The sequence below is a fragment of the Megalobrama amblycephala genome, linkage group LG22 (genome assembly GCF_018812025.1).
Source record: "Megalobrama amblycephala isolate DHTTF-2021 linkage group LG22, ASM1881202v1, whole genome shotgun sequence".
Lineage (NCBI taxonomy): Eukaryota > Metazoa > Chordata > Actinopteri > Cypriniformes > Xenocyprididae > Megalobrama > Megalobrama amblycephala.
The window spans coordinates 9,725,248-9,745,645 of record NC_063065.1 but is presented as its reverse complement, the minus strand read 5'-3'; the positions used below and the strand labels follow the sequence as shown (position 1 = coordinate 9,745,645).

Genomic DNA, 20,398 nt, shown 5'->3' with positions numbered 1-20,398 from the left:
TCCGAGAAGGCCAGACATTTGACGGCTCCCAGCAGCTCTCCACCCTGGCTAGCACACAGCGTTAGCAACCCTCTATTTGTTTGGAGTTTATTATGGTGCTGCTATTTAACACACATTGAGCTGGTCGAATATTACACCCAGATTTGTTCGGCCTTCCAAACTCCGCAGAGGTTGGGCCATCAAACCGTGAGAGTCTTGGAGACATAAACATAGAGTGGCTGTTGATTGTAAGATTTGCAGTGTGTAATCTACTCAGCAACTTCAACACTGGAGCTGTTGAACTCCTAACATAACAGTCATTTCCCAGCAATCCTCCCATTGAGAAGCTTTTATTTATTGGCCACTCTTAAACCGGGTTTTAAAGAGAATTTTCCGACTGTAAACTACTCAACACACCTGTCAGAGAAGCTCCATTAGGGCACAAGTAATTGGGGCAGGGAGTGCTAACAGGCTAGTAAACCCTACATTAGCGTATGTTTAAAAGAAGTTGGTGTAAGGGAGGAAATGACAGTCTGTGAGAAGAGCCTCCAATAACTTCTGGCACCTAATGGTCTTATCAGCAGGTTGCCATCATGGGTAATGAGCTAAACCAGTGCTCTTGGCACTAGGGTGAAAGTTCTTGAAGGTCTGCATCATCTAGTTGACTCAGAGTTATAGTCAGGTAAGCAACGAGTAAAAACATTACGTCACTGTTTGTTTCTCAAGTCTATGGAAACAGGCAGATGCTTTGCAACAGGATCCAGTTTGCCCGTGTAAGAAGTGACCAAGAACGGGCTCTGGCTCCAGAAACATTCTGGTGGAAAAGAGGTATCTTTCATAGTGAGGCATTTTTCATAGTGGAAACTGCACAAATATGTGACCTGTGCTGACAAAATGAGTCACAATGCGCACAGGCTAATTTCGAGCTACAGGAAAAACAAGTGAAAAATGTCAATTTTGGTTGGAATTGAGGTTTTTCACAAAAATGAGTTCATTAAGCCCTTGTCTATCGATCCCAATGCTCCAAATAGCAATTAATCATCTAAAAATATCTTTGTTTTCTGAGAGGAGTACATTTCCTTTGATCGTGAAAAATGCTGTTTTTCTATGCCGCTTCTTGACTACTGCCGCTTCCCTCGCCACAATTTTGGTATCAATATTGGTGAATTCTTGATGGCATGAGTCTGAAACAATGAAATGTGATTTTCAATCTCATGCTGATATAAACAAAATCTTACGCTGACTGACAGATCCGAAGCATCCCAAAAAAATCTGTCTTGGCGAGTATTCACTCAAACATTATCTGTTATTGCTTAAGTGAATGTTTGGTTAACTGTTGGGGAAAAACATCTGATGTGTAACATAATATTAGATCCGTTTGGTATAGTAGGTCTTAATATATGCTGTCTGATTCGTTAAAATGTTAAACAATTGTGGAATCACGGAAGTTAAAAAAAAAAAAAGGTTTTGCCTATAGATATGGGTTTTGACTTGGTTTGTGCCAAATTTGGTGGTTTTACCAGGAATTTGAGGTATGGTTGCTAGGTGGTTTTGTTTTGGAACCTTCAGAAAACTAACTCGATTTTTCTTAAAGGTCCCGTTCTTCGTGATCCCATGTTTCAAACTTCAGTTAGTGTGTAATGTTGTTGTTAGAGTATAAATAAAATCTGTCAAATTTAAAGGTCAAAGTTCAATGCCAAGCAAGATATTTTATTTAACAGAAGTCGCCTACATTGAATGGCCAGTTTGGACTACATCCCTCTACTTCCTTCTTTAATGACGTCACTAAAACAGTTTTTTGACTAACCTCCGCCCACAGGAATACACAAGAGTTGAGTTTATAGAGTGTGTTTGTCGCCATGTCGTCGAAACGCTGTTATTTTCATCCCGCAGTCCAATCACCGGGTCTGATTCCAGCTCAAATTGATAGGGTAAAATTAAAGACATGTTTACAATAACACTGAGCGCATGCATCTCCATGTTATGGTAAGAGGCGCGTCCTTTCCGGGCAAGATGCGCTAAACTGCTGTCGAATCACAACGCAGGAACCGCTGGCACAATCAGAACTCGTTACGTATTTCTGAAGGAGGGACTTCATAGAACAAGGAAGTCATCAGCCCGTTTTTATGACAGTGGAAACAGCGGTATACAGATAAGTAAATTATGTGAAAAATACTGTGTTTTTTTACACGCGAAACATGAACATGTTATAATGCACACTATAAACACAATCAAAGCTTCAAAAAACCACGAAAAACGGGACCTTTAAAATGGCTTTGCTGACTATCCACTTCAAACAGGTGTAGCTCAGTCATTTTCAACAAATCATTTTAAAGGCTTTTTCTTTTAAATATAGAATGTGAGAACAACTTATTTTAATTTGCTCAAATCAACTCATTTTGCCAGCAGGGGTCACATATGATTTTGAAAGCTCCACCTTCTCAGATACAACTATGATCTTTGGTTTCATACAATATCAAGTAGAATACTAAAAAAAAAAAAAAAAAAAAAAAAACCTGAACTGACATTTGCAACTAATTTTACTTCTATAATGTGACCTTTCAGAATGAAACAAGATATTCAGTAAGAAAAAAAAAAGAAAAAAAAAAAACACATTACTTGACTTAAAATCCATCAGGAATTGAAAAAAAATTGAGTCACATGGCAGAATGAAGCCAGAACGAATGATGTAATGCCAAAATAGCCATTTGGCAATTGGTATTAAAAAAAAAAAGATACAATAGCTTGTTGGCCGAAGTGACACCAAGTTCACGCTTTGATTATAGATGACAAAGACAATTTTTCTCCTTAGAACAACATGCACCATGAATCGCTAAACAGAAAGACCAGGACATTCATTTAAAAAGAACTCAGTTTTGACATCATGTCAACTGTAAATCACCCTTTAAAAATTTATACCGCTGCTAATTTATCCTATATGGAAGCTATTCTAGTGAAGGTTTCATACAGCCATTAAGAATTAGCAGACAGATGTCTAAATGTTTGGATAAATTCTGACCACGCAAGAAATATGACCAAATGCTCGAACAACATTAAATCAAGCTACAGTTAAATAAACTCAGACTATATTCAAACAAATGTTGGTCAGTTTCCCTTTAAAATGCCAACTCGTATCCACTTTAAACGCAAGGAAAGTGGTGGCAGGACACACAATGGAAATTCAATACAGACTTTACACGTGTTCTCCCTTGGTAATCCATATAAAGCAGTTTATTTTTGGAGATTCCCAAGGGATAAACCCTGACCAACTGCTTGCAGCAACACAACTTTATGGCCACTTAAATTCTGCGGCAGTCGATTTAAGAGTGGGTGTGAGCACAGGATAAGCAGACAGGTAAATCACCTTCATGGCGAGCCATAAGGCTTAATTTGTTTACGCCACTCTTTGAAACACTGCAAATTAACCCTCTAGACGTCAATAGAGCATTGTTGTCTGCGGTGGAGTTAAGAGCACAAGGAAAGTTTTATTAATGACTGCTGTTAACCATGTAGATACTGTAACTCAGTGGCATTCAAATGCGTCAGAGGAAATTCCGGCCTAGTTCAATGAGCAATTCTGCAAGCAGGACATTCCATTTACACTTACACAGAGTCTGAATTTTCAGCATGGAAACCTTCATGATGAGATTTTAAAATGAAAGTGCATCCCTATGAATGTTCCACACCAAACTATATCAAACTATGTTGATCCATTGTTTTTTTCTTTTCATATTATATATATATATATATATATATATATATATATATATATATATATATATATATATATATATATATATATATATATATATATATATATATATATATATATATATTTTTTTTTTATATTATATTATATTATATTATATTATATTATATTATATTATATTATATTATATTATATTATATTATATATATATATATATATATATATATATATATATATATATATATATATATATTATATAATATTATTATATATATATAAAAATAAATTTTCCTTTTTTTATTAGAATACTTAATTTTTTTTTTTTATATTTGTGAAATAGTTGCTACCTTCTTTTATTAGCCACCTAGAAATCTGTTTGTTTATTTGAAATAAAGACAAAATAAAATAAAACAGCCAAAATAAAACAAAAAACAAAATAAAATTAGATGAAAAAATTATGAAAAATTAGAAATTCTGCCTATGGAACTAACTGAACTTAATAAAGCTGAAGTAAACAAACAAAAATGAAAACAAAAGGCACATTTTTATAAAAAAAAAAAAAGTAACGAGTAAAAAAGTAAATGATTATATATAATATATCTCCTATACTGTATGTTTCTCTTCTGTTCCTAACAATAATATTAAAAAAAAAAAAAAAAAAAAAAAAAAAGTAGAAAAAGAAAACAAAATATAAAAATAAAAGCCAATTCAAAATATAAATACTATATTAATATAAATAATACTACAAATAAGACATTGACACTGAGACAGAGTCCTGTGAGGATGACAGTTAAGCCTAGCTTCCAGTCAAAAAGCTTAGTTTTCTGATAACTGAAGTGGTTTTCCAATACGGGGGTGGCTTAAAAGCAGCTGTTGCTCATGTGCATCTGAACTGGCCTGTTCCTCTTTCATCTACTTTCAGTAAAGTTCTCACAATTAAGCTACATTAGCATTTTACTGGCAGTGGCTGCAGGAGGAGGGTCAGGTAATACAACAGGTAATAGAACACAGGTTGGGGAGGAGAAGAGGAAGTGAGCAGAGGAGGATGATGCTAATATCTTAATGGTGGTCATTGTTTGGGCCATGTTGGGAAGCTATGCTAATGAACAAGATATAAAAGAAAAGTAACTTTTGCTAACATCAAGCAGACTTTAAACCAAGTTTCAAAGAAACAAATCATTTAGTGCTGACCACTTGAGGGTCTCTGTTTGAGAAAAAAAAAAAAAAAAAAAGTTGATACAGTCAAATAGAGATCAAGGTGCCAAACATGGCTTTGTTCCTCAGTTCGCACCTCAGGAAGTGCACAATGAGAACTTCCATATTCAATTAAAAAGGCCACAGGCCATTAATATAGACAACTAGATTTGTACTGACTTTTCTAAACTTCATGAATTGACAATTTATTTTAAATCATACAAGCTACAGCAACATGAATTTAATGTAAACTAAATATAAAACATGTCATAGCAAAAGTTATGTCTACATTACATCTATTCGAAAAGTAAACATTAAATACATATATTAACCTGGTCATCATTGGTTAGTTTTAGTGATATTTGCTACTATTGGCTATATATATATATATATATATATATATATATATATATATATATATATATATATATATATATATATATATATATATATATATATATATATATATATATATATATATATATATATATATATATATATATATATATATATATATATATATATATATATATATATATATATATAGAGAGAGAGAGAGAGAGAGAGAGAGAGATAGATAGAGAGATAGATAGATAGATAGATAGATAGATAGATAGAGAGAGAGAGAGAGAGAGAAAAGTGGCATTCAATTCCATAACAAGATAACGTGTCAAAGCCTCTTTAATAAATGCGTAAATAAATAACATCCTCAATATTTGGTTAATAGTCGTAAATATTTGATTAAATGTTAATAGGCTGCCATAGACTTCGCCCACAGATGAGCTCATGGTTTTTGCGGAGGTGTCCTTCCTGTTTCATCATCTGCTTCATCATGCGCAGTTTGAAATACTTATCCACCCATAATCCATCAATCCTTAATTTTAGCATTTGAGTACAGTAAACATGAACTAAATGTGTATAAACAGTGATATTATCTAACATTAGATGACTCATATGTGGAGGTGCAGGTGTTGTGAATCTTTTGCTTTGTTTTACCATGAACAAGATGGCCAAAATTTTAAATACAAGACAAATACCATCCCTTCCTTATAGAAAGAACTGGAAAAAAATATATGTCCATTCAAACTGAAGTATAAATTGATCTAGACTAGTAAATTCATTGCCCCTCATAGCTCTGAACAGAAGTTATTTATGGAGAGTTGGCATATATGTGGATTCTGACAGCATTCCATAATGAATGAGTGGAGTCTGAGCCGGCATGTCACTGTTTGTTTAACCTTGTATTAATAAAACCCTACAGCAGGCCTTTAAAAATAAATGCTCTTGCTCCAGACTGCTTCTCCAGCTCAGTCTGAGCCCCCACCCACCAGCTTTGATTTAAAGGCAGTCAGACTGTAAAGGATTCTTTCATGTTGGCAATCAACACATGAGCATTATAAATGCAGCCATTCAAGACGCAGCAAGGAAAGTGAGATTTATCAGTCATGGCTTGCCATACTGGTTCAATCTTCCAATCTAATGGCATTCAGTAAGCTGGTTGAATGAGATAATGAGCATAAGTCACTTGGTTAGAAGCCAGTTGTACCATTACAATGTGTGAATCCCACTTAATGTTTTTTTACAGTGTGCAAAACAACCATATCTGATTGGACCAAGTAAATCTACCAATCTTAAACTGTGTCCGAAACCGCTCCCTATCCACTACATGGTCCACTATATCAAGTGTCGGCCATTTTTTAGTGGTGTCCGAATTCTGAGTGATCGACTTCATTCCCTAAATGAATTCACTACTTTATACCCACAATTCTCTCTGATTTCGAGTGTACATTCGATGTACACTTGCTGAAGCACTATTTCCCAAAATCCACTGCGGAGAGGACTGAGCGCGCATGTGAAAAAATTATGAAAATTAGTTGAATTTTAAAAATGAAATTATATTAATATGGTAAAAATACAGGCCATAATTTTTATTATTAAAATGTATTGTGTAGGCATTAACCCTTAAATGCATGACTGTTTCGCCAATCATTCTTACATATTCGGGTCTTTATCGACCCGGATCTATATCTAACACAGAAGGATCTCTACCTGTTGCGATAATATGAAACTCCTCTGATATTAGAGTAACAATTACAGAAGAATAAAATAAATCATATTTTGTTACCTTTTGGAGCTGGAAAGGGCTCCGTTTGAGCAGATGTTTTATGACATCATCACTGTCCTCGTCAGAGCTCATTTACCAGTAAATTCAGCAAATAATAGGCTCGTTTTAAGTTTGAGGTCCCGAATATGAGCCCAATCGCGATCTCAAACATGTTCTCAAAACTATATAATTTTCAATTTATTTCAATCTTCAAAATCAATATTTTGATCATTAACAGCTTCACCAGATCTATCCAGTGACAGTTAGTCATATTTGATTGCGTTCAGTACTTGCTCTGCAGTAAATCGCTGAGCCATTTCATGTTTTGCTTAAGGCCTTTGCACACTGAGTCCGAAATTTTCGCATGCGTTTTTTCGTATTCGCAATCCTAAAAATTCGTCACGCACAGAGACCTTGCACACTGAGTCCGATGCGTAAAAATTAATGCGTTGCGAGGAAAAAAAAAAAAAAAAAAAAAAAAAAAAAATCCCAAAACAAATCGCAAAACAATACAAAATGAAGTCTTCAAGCAGTGAGCACGATTGTCGTCTCTCTTCTTAAAAAGAGAAAAAGAAAGAGGAAATATTGGGTCCATTCAATCCCGAGATTGCATTGAGAGAAAGGAGAATTCACCTCATCAAGGAGCTGCGGGATTATCCGAGCGTTTCAAAGTTTACTTCAGGATGTCAGTGGCTCTGTTTGATGCTTTACTACTGGCACAATCTGTCTTTATATTCGGTCTCTTTGTATTCCTCACGTTGTTTGTCATTCAGTGCTGCTGTTTTGTGCTGTAGACGACGTGGATCAACTTGTCAGATGGCATTCTGGATTTTTGCGTTCGCGTACGGTGGCTCTGAATTGTCAAAACGTCTCTCAAAATGCGTGCCACGGATGCGAAAAACGCAGAAAATCGAACCTGATCCGAATATTTTTTTGACGGACGAAAGTTTCGGAGGCAGTGTGCAAACGCGATTGACATAACGTGAGGTCGAATTTATTTTTTAACGTGCGAAAGTTTCGCATGCGAATTTCGGACTCAGTGTGCAATGACCTTTAATCTTTCTTTTTTTTGTCTGAATGTCATTGTCAATCGTCACTTCATCATTGCGTATCAGACATTGCCACCTTGTGGAATAAAGGTAAATTGCACTTATTCCATCATCTAAGATTCAGTTATTGTTGTGCAGAAAAAAAATATATACATACACTGATACACACCTCGGGCTGCTAGCGACCCTATACAATTTTTACAAAAAATGAATACAAAGATAGGGATTCTTTTATCATTTTGGTTTCTTTTTATATTCTTTATAATTAATTGATTGAGGAATATCAAGAAGGCTGATGTCTAACTTTAAAAAAATGAACGAGGAGGAGGGTAGTGAATGATTTAAGGGTTAAATCAATTTAATATGTTTTACTAACAGCAAGGTGTTTTAATAATTTGTGGCATTGTTGTTAACTCAAACTTTAAGAGATGATAATTTAGTGGATGATTTAAAAAAACAAACAAAAAAAAAAGTTAATCATCTGTAGGCAGCATATTCAAATCATAAGTCGCCTGAGGGCGCTCAACGACAACGTCATCTGTGAGCGTAAGAGTTAACAAACTAAACTTTATTAAAAAGAATAAATACATGAAATAATGTCCACTTAATGTTTATTTTTGTTTGCAGTATTTTAAAGTATTTAAAGATTATGAACACATTAAGCATGACAAACCAATTATACAATCGATGAATCTACAAAGCTGGCACGGAGGCATGCATCTTTACAAAATAAAGTCATTATGATTGTTATTAACGCGTCGAGCCGTTTCTGCGACAGCTCCAGCTGTCCGATGCACAGTCAGCGTCCAAATTCACTCACTTCATTTCATTCACTCATTAGTGAATGAGTGAACGAGTGAGCGGTTTCAGACACAGCTTTATACTTACATTGTCTATTTAAAAAAAAATAAATAAAATAAAATAAAAAATACAATGACTTCATTGACTTCATGATCGAAAGAGACGGACGGACAGCAAATTTGAGTATGGTAATTATTTGTTTTTAGCAAATATATCTTGAAATAAGACTTTCTTCAGCAATTGGCAATAGTTTTCTTGTTTTAAGTAAAAACCTAACAACATTTTAACCATTTAAAATGTACTGCCGTTACCCCGTACCCAAAAAAAAAACAAAAAAACAACGGGGACTTGGACAACAATATGCGTCTCATTTCCAATTTCCAGCATTAGTTAAGATTACTAATGACTTGTTAATTGTTTCGGACTCTGGCTGTCTTTCAATTCTGATTCTTCTCGATCTCAGTGCAGCTTTTGACACTGTAGATCATTCACTTTTACTTACTCATCTGGAAACTGTTTTTGGTGTTACTGATACTATATTAAATTGTTTCAAGTCTTATCTCTCAGAATGTAGGCAGTTTGTTTCTAGGTTGATGCAAGTCCAAAGTTGGTTCAGTTCAATTTGGCGTTCCCCAGGGATCGATTATGAGTCCCTTACTTTACTTTTTAGCATTTATATTTTCCCCCTTGGCCAGCTACTAAGATCCCTTGGACTTAAGTTTCATTTTTACACAGATCACATTCATTCAAAACCTGGTGATAATGCTGCTGTCACCTTTCATGAACACTGTTTTTCTTAGAGAAAAATATGGACAGTGACAAGTCCGGTTCACCCCACCAAATACTTAAAGCTGCTTCTTTAACCCTAAATGTGGATCCGTTTTGGAGCCATCCACCGTTTTGGGGGTGATATTTGATGCAAATGTAATGTTTGATCCTCATGCCCAGAATACTGTTAATTAATGTTGAGAATAAACTCATTAAATTACGAGAAAAAATGTCGTTAGATTTTGAGAAAAAAGTTGAGATAAAATGTTGAGAATAAAGTCATAATTTAATGAGTTTATTCTCAACATTTTATCTCGACTTTTTTCTCGAAATTTAACGACATTTCTCTCATAATTTAACGAATTTGTTCTCGTAATTTAACAACTTTTTTCTCATAATTTAATGACTTTATTCTCAACATTTTATCTCTACTTTTTATCTCGAGTTTTTTCTCATAATTTAATGGGTTTAGTCTCAACATTTTATTTCAACTTTTTTTGTTTTTTCTCGAAATGTAACAACTTTAATCTGAAGATGGTTTTATTTTTTTATTATGGCTTGGCCCTAATCCTCTTCCGTAGAAACACTGCACGACAGCAGCCCATGCTATTATTCTCTGTGGCTCTGAATGGTTTGGCGCCACAATATATTTGTCTGAACTTATAAATCTCTACACCCAAGATGTGATCTCCACTCTTCCTATTCTGGCTTTTTAACCAGTTTTTGTTTTTAAATCTTCTCTTAAAACTAATTTTTTTCAGGCCAACTTGTGATTTTTTTTTTCTTTGCAGTTTATTATTATTATAAACATACTTTTGATGCATGTTTGATGTATGCATTGTTTTGATGCATGTTTGATGTATGCATTGTTTTGATGCATGTTTTCATTTGTTTCTTCTCCTATTTTTATGTATTTTTATTTTTGTAAAACACTTTGAGATGCAACTTTTAAAGCCGATTTAAAAAAAAGAAAAAAAAGAAAAAAAGATTATTATTAAAATTAAACAAAAACTAAGCCAACCATTGCAAATATTCAAAGTTTTAGTGATGTTGACAAGGTTAAAATACTAAAAGGCATTAACACTAATAAAATGAGACATGAAAACAGAAAAGAGGGAAGACGGACAGCTAAACAAGACCTAGGAAAGTTCTCAAAGCTCAAAAGTCCTTAGGTCAGTTTAGAAGTGTACAGAGTCAAGCTATGCCTGCACTAGCAGCTCTTACAAAAACAACTTCTACATTCTAGGAGGGCAACACTGACCTCATTTTACCAATAGACCCCAGTCCTTTGTTTTCTAAGCTTTACCCCCCAAAAAATGTGGCCTTTATCCATCTGTGAGGTTGCTACGACTCTTCAAATATGGACAGAATAAGACAAAGAAGAGTCAGGTCAATATATTCGCCCACTGTTGCCCTCATTTATTCTGCCGGGCTCGACATAAGCAAACAATCCACTCTTACAGCTTAGCAACTATTTGGACTGCCACACACTGAAGTCACTCTTGAATGCATGACATCCTCAAATTCAGAACATGACCCATTGTGGGTCCTACATTTATACTAGATGTGCCTGACTAGGAAGGGAAACACTTTCCCCCTTCCTTACCAGCACAACCATCCTGAAAACACTAGTATGGGTGATTATAACTAAAATCTTGCACATTTAAACACTGAGTTCTCCTTTAGCTGTTAAAACTTGATAATGAATAAACTCAAACTATGTCAACTTTGCAACTACGTCATGTAACACATTAGTATACTGTAGCAAACTGTTAGTAGACTGTTGGGTTAGGGTTAGTAGAATAAAATGTAGTTATAAAGTTACTTATAGTCAGTAAAATGTCTGTTGGGGACCATCAAAATAAAGTTTTGGCAGATATTGAGCAGACAGTCTATTAATACTCTATTGAGAGTAAGTTGACATGTAGTTGCAAAGTTACTTCTAGTTAGTAGAATGTCTAAAGTGGAACGTCAAAAATAAAGTGTTACCACAGGTTTAATGTTGATTCTTAAAGGGAACATCGGATACAAAATTCACATTTACATGGTGCTTGGACATCAATGTGTGTTGGCACTCTATAATAATAAAAATCCACTATTATAAATCCCCTCAAATCATAAGCACTTTGACAGATCAAGCCATTCACAGATTCTTGGCAAAGTGACGTAAATTAGCACAGGCCCCTCCCACAACTCTTGACAGACACTGCTGTTTTAGCATAGTCCACCATGTTTCGATGCCATGCAGGTGTAGACAAGAATGTTTCCTAAGCAACTCAGGCGTTTTGTTATTGGATATAAGAATGAACATAGTAGTCGTTTTTTACTCTCGACATCTGAGCTGCTGAAGAGGCAGTGGATTAATTTTGTTTTTGAAGGGAATTTGTCCCCAGATGCGATTATGGTGCTAAAAAGTTCCTAAAGGATGGATCAGTACCTCCAGAAGACCTGAGTAACGTTATAGATTTTTTTTATGAATCTTTGCAAATCGCATTTTCTAATAATATGCTAGTTAGCAAGTTCCACAACGAATGTGGCTAAAGTTAAAGGTCAATTCACACCGCACAGATAAAACGCCAAAAAAACATCTGTTGGAGTTTGTTGGATCAGGACGCAGTCTCCGAAATGAGGCGCAGCTAGTGTGACACCCCTGTTGGCGTCTGTTGCCATTGGTTGGAGTATGTTTTCACCTGACTGAACATGTTTAATCGGTGTTTGTGGGGTCAGGGAATGTCTGAGCAGTGTGGTATGATTTTCCAGCAAACGACAACAATCTCTGATGTAATCTGACCTGGCCATGAACCGTTGCCATGACGATGAGCAAGTCCCTTGCAAAGACTGCCATTTGATCGCGCCGGCGCCTCACGCACACACAACAAAGCACTGCAAACGCAGCTTGTTCATTATCAAAATAATACAGTCGAACAAACATATATCGTCATTTCTATTTAGAACTTTCTCATTGTAATTCATAACTGCACGTTTATAATGAACAATGGTGAACATTAAGGCAATTGTCTTATTTCAAACTGTGTACATTTTATGTAAAGATAACATGGTAACACTACAATAAGGTTTATAAAAGTTGTTAGTTAATGACTAACAAGTAATTTTCAAATGTATTTTAATCATTTTTGAGCATTTATAACTGCATAAATAAGAATGGTGAGTTCAATGCAATACCTGCCAAATAGTGTTTACAGCCCGCCCACGGAAGATAGGGGTAGGGTGAACAGTAGCTTATTACCATTTAAAGGGACATGCACCGAAACGGCTCGCTGTGAACAGAGCTGTTTTTGACAAGATAAAAAGGGTGTTTACAAAACCATTCAGAAATTTTAATCAAAGTATGTTATAGACTTTTCATGAAGACCCTAAAGAATAACACTAACTTGTGGAAAATTGGCATCCGACGTCCCCTTTAAAGTTGACAAGGTGCAAATGCCCCCATCTATATGGCTACTCTTCAAATTTGCTTAAAACCACCTTTTTCCTCTACTGAATACCACCAACAGAAAAAAAGAAAAAGGAATGACACCGATGGGAAAGTTCAGTTTCCCCCAATTGAGCAGACTCGCTTGGATAGTTTGAGCAAACATTGCCTTTGTGCCCCCATCTCCTGGCCTCTGATGTGGCCTGACAGGAAGAGCATTATGGGAAGGCTGGTCCCTGCAGAAGCGGTAATGCAGCTGTCTCCTGTTTACCCTGCTTCTCTTGGCCTGGGTATCAATTAGCCTGGCAATAGAGAGAGTGCAATCAACACTACTCAAACGAAACCCTTAGCGTGCCAAATGTGAAAACTGAAGACGTGCATCTTTTTAAAACAAATGGTTCTCACCATCACACGTCTGACAAGCAGCCCAAAGTCTTTATGAGGTTTAAGGAATTACTTGAGGATATGAAGGCATTTTAAGTGCTTGTTAAACTTGTTCCATTTGTTTTAACCATCAAGAGAGCGTGAACTCTTCATTCATCAAATAAGTCCTCATGTGGCTTTGGCTTAACTGAAATGGCATTTGTGTTCCTGTAATTGCAAATGCACCTCAAATCAAATGGCAAATACTGTTATTTGCTCCAAAAGGAACACTTGCTCCAAAGAGTATAAAACTTAAAAAGCAACTAATTTTAATTGGAAAAAGTAGATTTTAAGAATGAATTTAGTAATTATCTTATGATATTCATGTTTTTTTTTACATCATCAGTGGTGATGACCTTAAAAGGTAATTTCTAAACGGAACCCTCATTGACATTATTGATGAAAATCAAATTGTTTGGATTAAAAATTTTGGTTTGAATTTGACCTTGAATGTGACCTAATTTGGTCACTTTAACATAGGAAGTAAACCAGTTAAAATATCACAGTAAACAAATGGGAAAGGATACTCAAAAAGTCAAGCCAAGCTTGAGCAAAGTTAAGCAATCTATGTAAATTCAAACTCAAGATTATATTATTTAGGGCGCCATGAAAAACATACACGAGGGTCAGCGTACAGTGCGCGTTAGGGCTGAACGATATATCACATGCGATTGTCACGCGCATTTCGCCATCACCTGCTTTCAAATGGAGCGGCATTTAATAGACAGAACCATAGATCACTGACAAGCTACGCAATATCGCGTTCATATCGCAGATGAATCGCCTTCGATAATGAACGCGATATTGCGTAGCTTGTCAGTGAACTACGGCTCTGTCTATTAAATGCCGCTTCATTTGAAATAGGTGATGGCGATTTAGCGGTAATCAGGGAACCGGCTTTACTGACGAAATGCACGTGACAATCGCACGTGCGATTATATCGGTCAGCCCTAGTGCGCGTGATGCGAATTTCGTCAGACGAGTACGCGCATACTGTATGCGTACCACCGGATTTTGTAACCGAGAGTACTTGTACACGCAGGGCACACATGCGCATTTCATTTTTTGGCAGTAATTAGTTTATCCACAAGGTGGCAACCATGCCCTGGGGGTGTCGATTCACAAGGCAGAAAAACTGCATAAACAGAACCGATGGAACACATGCAAGCTACAGCGACATTGGAGGCCTACATAGACGAGAGATTGTACCCACAACTCTACAATGCTACAAAGAAGTATACCCAGGGCTTAAGTCATCAGAAACCAAAGATATGAAGAAAACGTTTGGTAAAGAGGGCCATCATGGCAGTTAAGAGAGTAGGATTCAGAATGCAATTCCCGAGTCAAAATAATGAAAAAAGAAAAGCAAATAATTAGAAAAATTACAGAAGCTTGGTCACACCCATGCACAAAACAAGGGAACAGGACAGCCAAGAGAAGACTGCACTATAAAGACATAAATTACAACCCAGTCATGTTTCTGCTTGAACCAATCATGAAGATTTGTGTCCATGTTAAGTGTTACACTGCTAGTTTGGCACATTACCACCTTTTTTTCCCCCTCATACAAGCAGTGCGGCTCCCTTAAAACATCTGGATATCTACCAGTTGGGCTTAAATTCAATCCTTGGACTCCTTTCAGGTGGCTAATCATGAGCTCAGCATTGAGGGATCCTGCTGCACCTTGTGAATACATGAATCACATGAAACATTTGATCCATGTGTACTTTGACTCGGTCAAGCATCTCTCAGGACAGACCTCACCCAATCAAATTCGCTCAGTTCCGTTCCACAACCTTAGAACTATAGGTGGCCCTCAAGTCTCAGATGACCTCCTGAACACTGAGGAAGATGACTGGGGCAAACCCATTACGGTTACTACACTTCACACTCGAAGGGAAAAAAGGTTGAACACGCCTCTGGGTGGCCTCAAGAGGAGGGAATCGGTTAGGACAGATGTTTTTGACATTCAGTCTTATTTCATTTAGGGGAAATAAAGAGACAGGAAAACCTCAGCACACCCAAAGTACAACCATTTTTATTATTCGCTTGGACAGTTTGCTTCATGAGAACAGCGAGCAACACGCCTAAACCCTATTGTCACGATGTCTCAGAAGCAAAAGGCACAATAAATGAGTCAGTCTGACAGAATAGTTTGCAAGTCTGTCAGTGAAGTCTTAGCCAATTTTATCCATCTGATATTGAATAAGCATGAAGACGGCCTTTAAAAAAAGGGTTCCATAATGCTCATGAGAAACTGAGGTCATGTCTTTCTAGCCAACATTCACTAACATGCACATTACAGCCTCAAAACTCTGCAGGTGCTGGCCAGCTGAAAGCTCTTTTCCACCAGGAAGCTGTAAAAGTCAACTACACCCCTGTTGTGTACTGTGCTGTTATGGTTTTGGTGAGTGGAACCACTTGTGGTTAGTAAACAAGCCTATTCATGGAGTTTGTGTTCAGCCACCTCATGGGCGTCAAGACACTGGGACATTCTGTGATCACAACTGGCATTACAGTCTCAACTATCAAACTGCTGGAAAAAGATACTCGGATAAATCAACATAAGCTCACAAGAAAACCATTTTACACAGTAGTAGTTTCGTGCAATGTGGTTAGTATGAAAAAAGTACGATTCACCCTAAAACAGGTCGTACAAAACATACAAATGAATTCATATGAATTTGCCACCAATTTGCCAAAACATAATAGTTATAATATTGGATAAAAATACTATTAATACATGCATTTAACAGATCAAAGATGGATCATGAAACTTTTAGCATCGTTACTTAAGGCTAGAATTGTCAAAGTACCAACTTCGGTACCTAGATTAAAAAAAAAAAAAAAAAAGTAACGCTATGATTTAAAGGTTCAGTTTTTCGTGGTTTTTTTGAAGCTTTGATTGTGTTTATAGCGTGCAATATAACATGTGTTCATGTTTCACGTGTAAAAAAACACAGAATTTTTTTTTACATAATTTACTTATCTGTATACCGCTGTTTCCACTGTCATAAAAACAGGCTGATGACTTCCTTGTTCTATGAAGTCCCTCCTTCAGAAATACGTAACGAGTTCTGATTGTGCCAGCGGTTCCTGTGTTGTGATTCGACAGCAGCTTAGCGAACCTTGCCCGGAAAGGTCACGCCTCTTACCATAACGTGGAGATGCATGCGCTCAGTGTTATTGTAAACATATCTTTAATTTTACCCTATCAATTTGAGCCGGAATCAGACCCGGTGGTTGGACTGCGGGATGAAAATAACAGCGTTTCGACGACATGGCGACAAACACACTCTACAAACGCAACTCTTGTGTATTCCTGTGGGCGGAGGTTAATCAAAAAACTGTTTTAGTGACGTCATTAAAGAAGGAAGTAGAGGGATGTAGTCCAAACTGGCCGTTCGATGTAGGCGACTTCTGTTAAATAAAATATCTCGCTTGACATTGAACTTTGAGCTTTAAAATTTTGCAGATTTTATTTATACTCTAACAACAACATTACACACTAACTAAAGTTTGAAACATGGGATCACGAAGAACCTTTAAAAAAAAAAAAAATCTTGCCGTTCTCAATTTTATGTTTATTTTGTTATTGAGAGGAAAGCATGCAGCACATTTTTACATATTCATCTAAATGCCGCTCTCAACAGAATGGGTGGCGTCAGATGTTTGCTAAAGGTATATCGCTGGCCGCATTTCAAACTTCATTTTACCCCCTACGAGAAGTACGAAAAAGAACTTTCCCATGAGTATATCTGGGACTTTAAATGTTACAAAAGCTAGAAAAGAATACTTCAACCAAAAATAATATACAATGGAAAACTGTACATATACAAACTACACAAACATCTGCATTTTGCATTTTGCAGAAGTCAGTCATATGAGATTGGAACAACAGGGTCAGGAGGGTCTGTAAATGATTTTCATTTCTGGTTGAACTACCCCTTTAACAGTCACTTCTCCTCTCTCAAACATGTCCTAATCGGGCTCTGGTTTTAGCGATATAAGAGCCCCCACAAGCAAGCGTGACTAATAACAAGGAGTCTTTGTTTATTCCAGTTAGCATGACAGAAAGATGCAAACTCATTGCAATAACATCTGAACGAAGCCAATTCAAAAACGTGTACTGGCCAGAGCTTGTCTTCAGAAAGTACACAGCCAAAGAAAACAACTCCAACCTCCTAAGTATCATCGGCCTTAAAAAAACCGCCTGTTTGCCTGCGGACAGATTGACTGCGAGCGAGTGAACGGACGCCATGGCAAACTGCAACATGAGGTTAAAAGAGTTGAGTAAGATGTAGGGGTCTCAATCCCTAGAAACCGAATAAAACATTTGAGCCCATTGCAAAAATAGCGGTTTAATAAAAATCCAGATGTGCACGTTATGTTCAAGGATATCTTCATAAAATGACCATGAAATAGAACTCAAAGCCAGATTTTCATCCAGTTCTGTCAAGACTTGCAATATAACGCCAAATTGTGGTGAAGGGAATACAACCTTCAGTATGCGTTTCAGGTTAAGCATGAAACGCTACTGCCTAGAGGGCTTTTAATGCGTGTGTGCCTGAGAAATGATGATTCCCTCATCAGTCCTCGATATTTTACAGTCAATAGAAACATCACCACATTGACCAAGTGCGCTGCGTTTTGGCATAATGTATCATTTAAAGGCCATACAAATGAGGTAAGTAGAAATAACAAAACAGCTCAATGACATGGAGAGCTGCACAAATAACCTTTAATATTTCTACTTGAACGAAAAGCACAATTGTTCCCCTGCCTGCCGGATGAAGTGCTGTTGGTTTCTCATTCGACCAGACACGGTTCAAAAAGAAAGAAAAAAAATTCACATAAGCAGCCTGCCAATACACACACAACCCCCTACGTAAAGTCGCACACTCCCGCTACACAACTGTCCGCCAGTGCTAGAACCATGTCTCTCGTACCAAACAGTTCATGTTGGTCTATAGACCACAAACACTCACACCTAAAGCATTTCTCTTGGCCCAACATCTCAGTGAGAATAGGCTGGGATGTCGTGGTACTTATTTTGACCTTTGCTTAGCCTCAAATTATTTGTACTCTATCATGCATATTTTAAATAAGTACAAACTCATTCAGAAACCCCGTGTAATGATTTGGATAATTTGGATGAGCACATTCATGGATAAACACTTTTAAGGATGAAATAATTCATTGGCTCTGTTAAATGCTACATATTTCCAACTGAAAAGGCCAATGAACAGCTGCTCATCTCACCGAGAGTAATTGCGTTAAGAGCTAAATGTCCAGAAGTAAAAAGAGTGCAACAATCTTCCATTAAAAAGTTTATCAAAAAAGGAGATCAGAAGTTTAGATGATAAAATGATAAAATAGTTGATTTTGAATGAATTTACCAACAATTTAAGGGGGAAAAAAGCATAAAACTCCACCCTTAACTCCAACCCTAAACCTTAACCTTAGTGGGGCAAGAGCAGAACGTACAGAAAATGAGAGTTTAAAGCAAATTGAAGAACGATATGCAAATGATAGTGTGTTAGTTTTGGATGTTTATGTCCTAGCTTAACAAACAAGCCTCCCTTGTCAACCAGCTTTAGAAAAACGAACCATTTTTACTAGTAAACAACATGATTACTGCAAGCACCAAACTCATCTTTCCTACACTAGATTAAAAAAAGCCATCAGGAACAGCAGCAAAGTCCCTTTAAGTGTCATTCTATAATCTTTGAACAGCAGTGCCTTTCAATAACTTGGCAGAAAAAATGACATCTAATGACTAATATATTCTGGTAAACCAAGTCCTACCATACTGGAAATGGTTGTGGAGACTTACTGGAAGTGATAAACAAAACAAAACAAAAGCAGGAAAAAGTTAGCTTGAAGTCAAAGATCATTGTTGGATGGAGTTGAAAAATATCATTAACCTACACAGCATCAACAATATAACTAAGATGTAGACATTGAAAGAAAAAGATGCCTTTTTCTTAACAGCAGTGAATTTAAGCAGTAAGTATTTCTAGTGCTCAAACTAGTAATCACTTGGTGAGATAAAATGAACTAAATACCTTGAAATATATTATGGGTTTATGAGAGGCTAACTAATTTAGCTCAATCAATTCTCCTGCTTCAATATAAACATTTTCTCATTGTTTAATAATTCTGACTCACCTGAAGAAATTCAGAGCAGGACCTCAAACAGTCGTTTAGGCAGCCGTGTTTGGTCTCAATACTTCCAGTAAAACAGTTAGCCAGAGGGCTAGTTCTTCAGCCAAAAGACCTTAATTTAAAACCCTGATAAACTTCCTCCACTTTTCCCAATAATGGCCCAATTGCAGTGGGAAAACTTCAGAATTCTTTGATTATCCTTTCTATCTGCCTTAAGGCAGGTGGACTGCAAGCCCCACCTCTGCCAAACACCACTTTAATTATGCAGCTCCTCTCACTGCATTGTTAGCTCGAAGCTAATTAAGTGAATGGCCGCCATTTTGAAAGCTCCGATATCAAGGCTGGTTTGTTTGCTACTTGATCAAATGAAATCTGATTGCAGAAAGATTTGTATTATTATATAAAATTGTCTTTAAGCTAAACTTCTGACACTTATTCCCCATGTAAACTAAAACTAATAAGATTTTCCTACTGTTGACTAAAAATATGTTGCCTTTGAATTAAGAAAATAATTATTATTTTTAAAATAAGTTGTTGTTTTTTATCTTTAGGTTGTTGGTTAAATAAATGACAAATGACTGCTTTTATTTTGGTTGTGAGGTTATGGGTAACAAATTAATTAAATATTATTTAAAAAATTTACATATTTAAAAAAACATTAAAAAAACAAATAATATGAGTTAATAAATAAATAAATAATGCCATATAATATTTAAACAGACTTTTATTTATCTAATGCTAAAATAATATTATAAAATAATAAATAATTA

The 20,398-nt window shown here is 36.1% G+C and overlaps 1 protein-coding gene across 3 annotated transcripts in view; it reads right to left on the bottom strand.

Moving 5' to 3' along the window:
* The window catches only part of sulf1 (sulfatase 1), a 106,546-nt gene extending 86,596 nt beyond the window's left edge, over positions 1–19,950 (bottom strand). For all 3 annotated transcript variants that reach the window (XM_048174178.1, XM_048174181.1, XM_048174179.1), the window contains exon 1: positions 19,632–19,950. The gene's annotated coding sequence lies outside the window, so the exon portion shown is untranslated. The remainder of the gene's footprint in view (positions 1–19,631) is intronic.
* Positions 19,951–20,398: the final 448 nt, after the last annotated feature.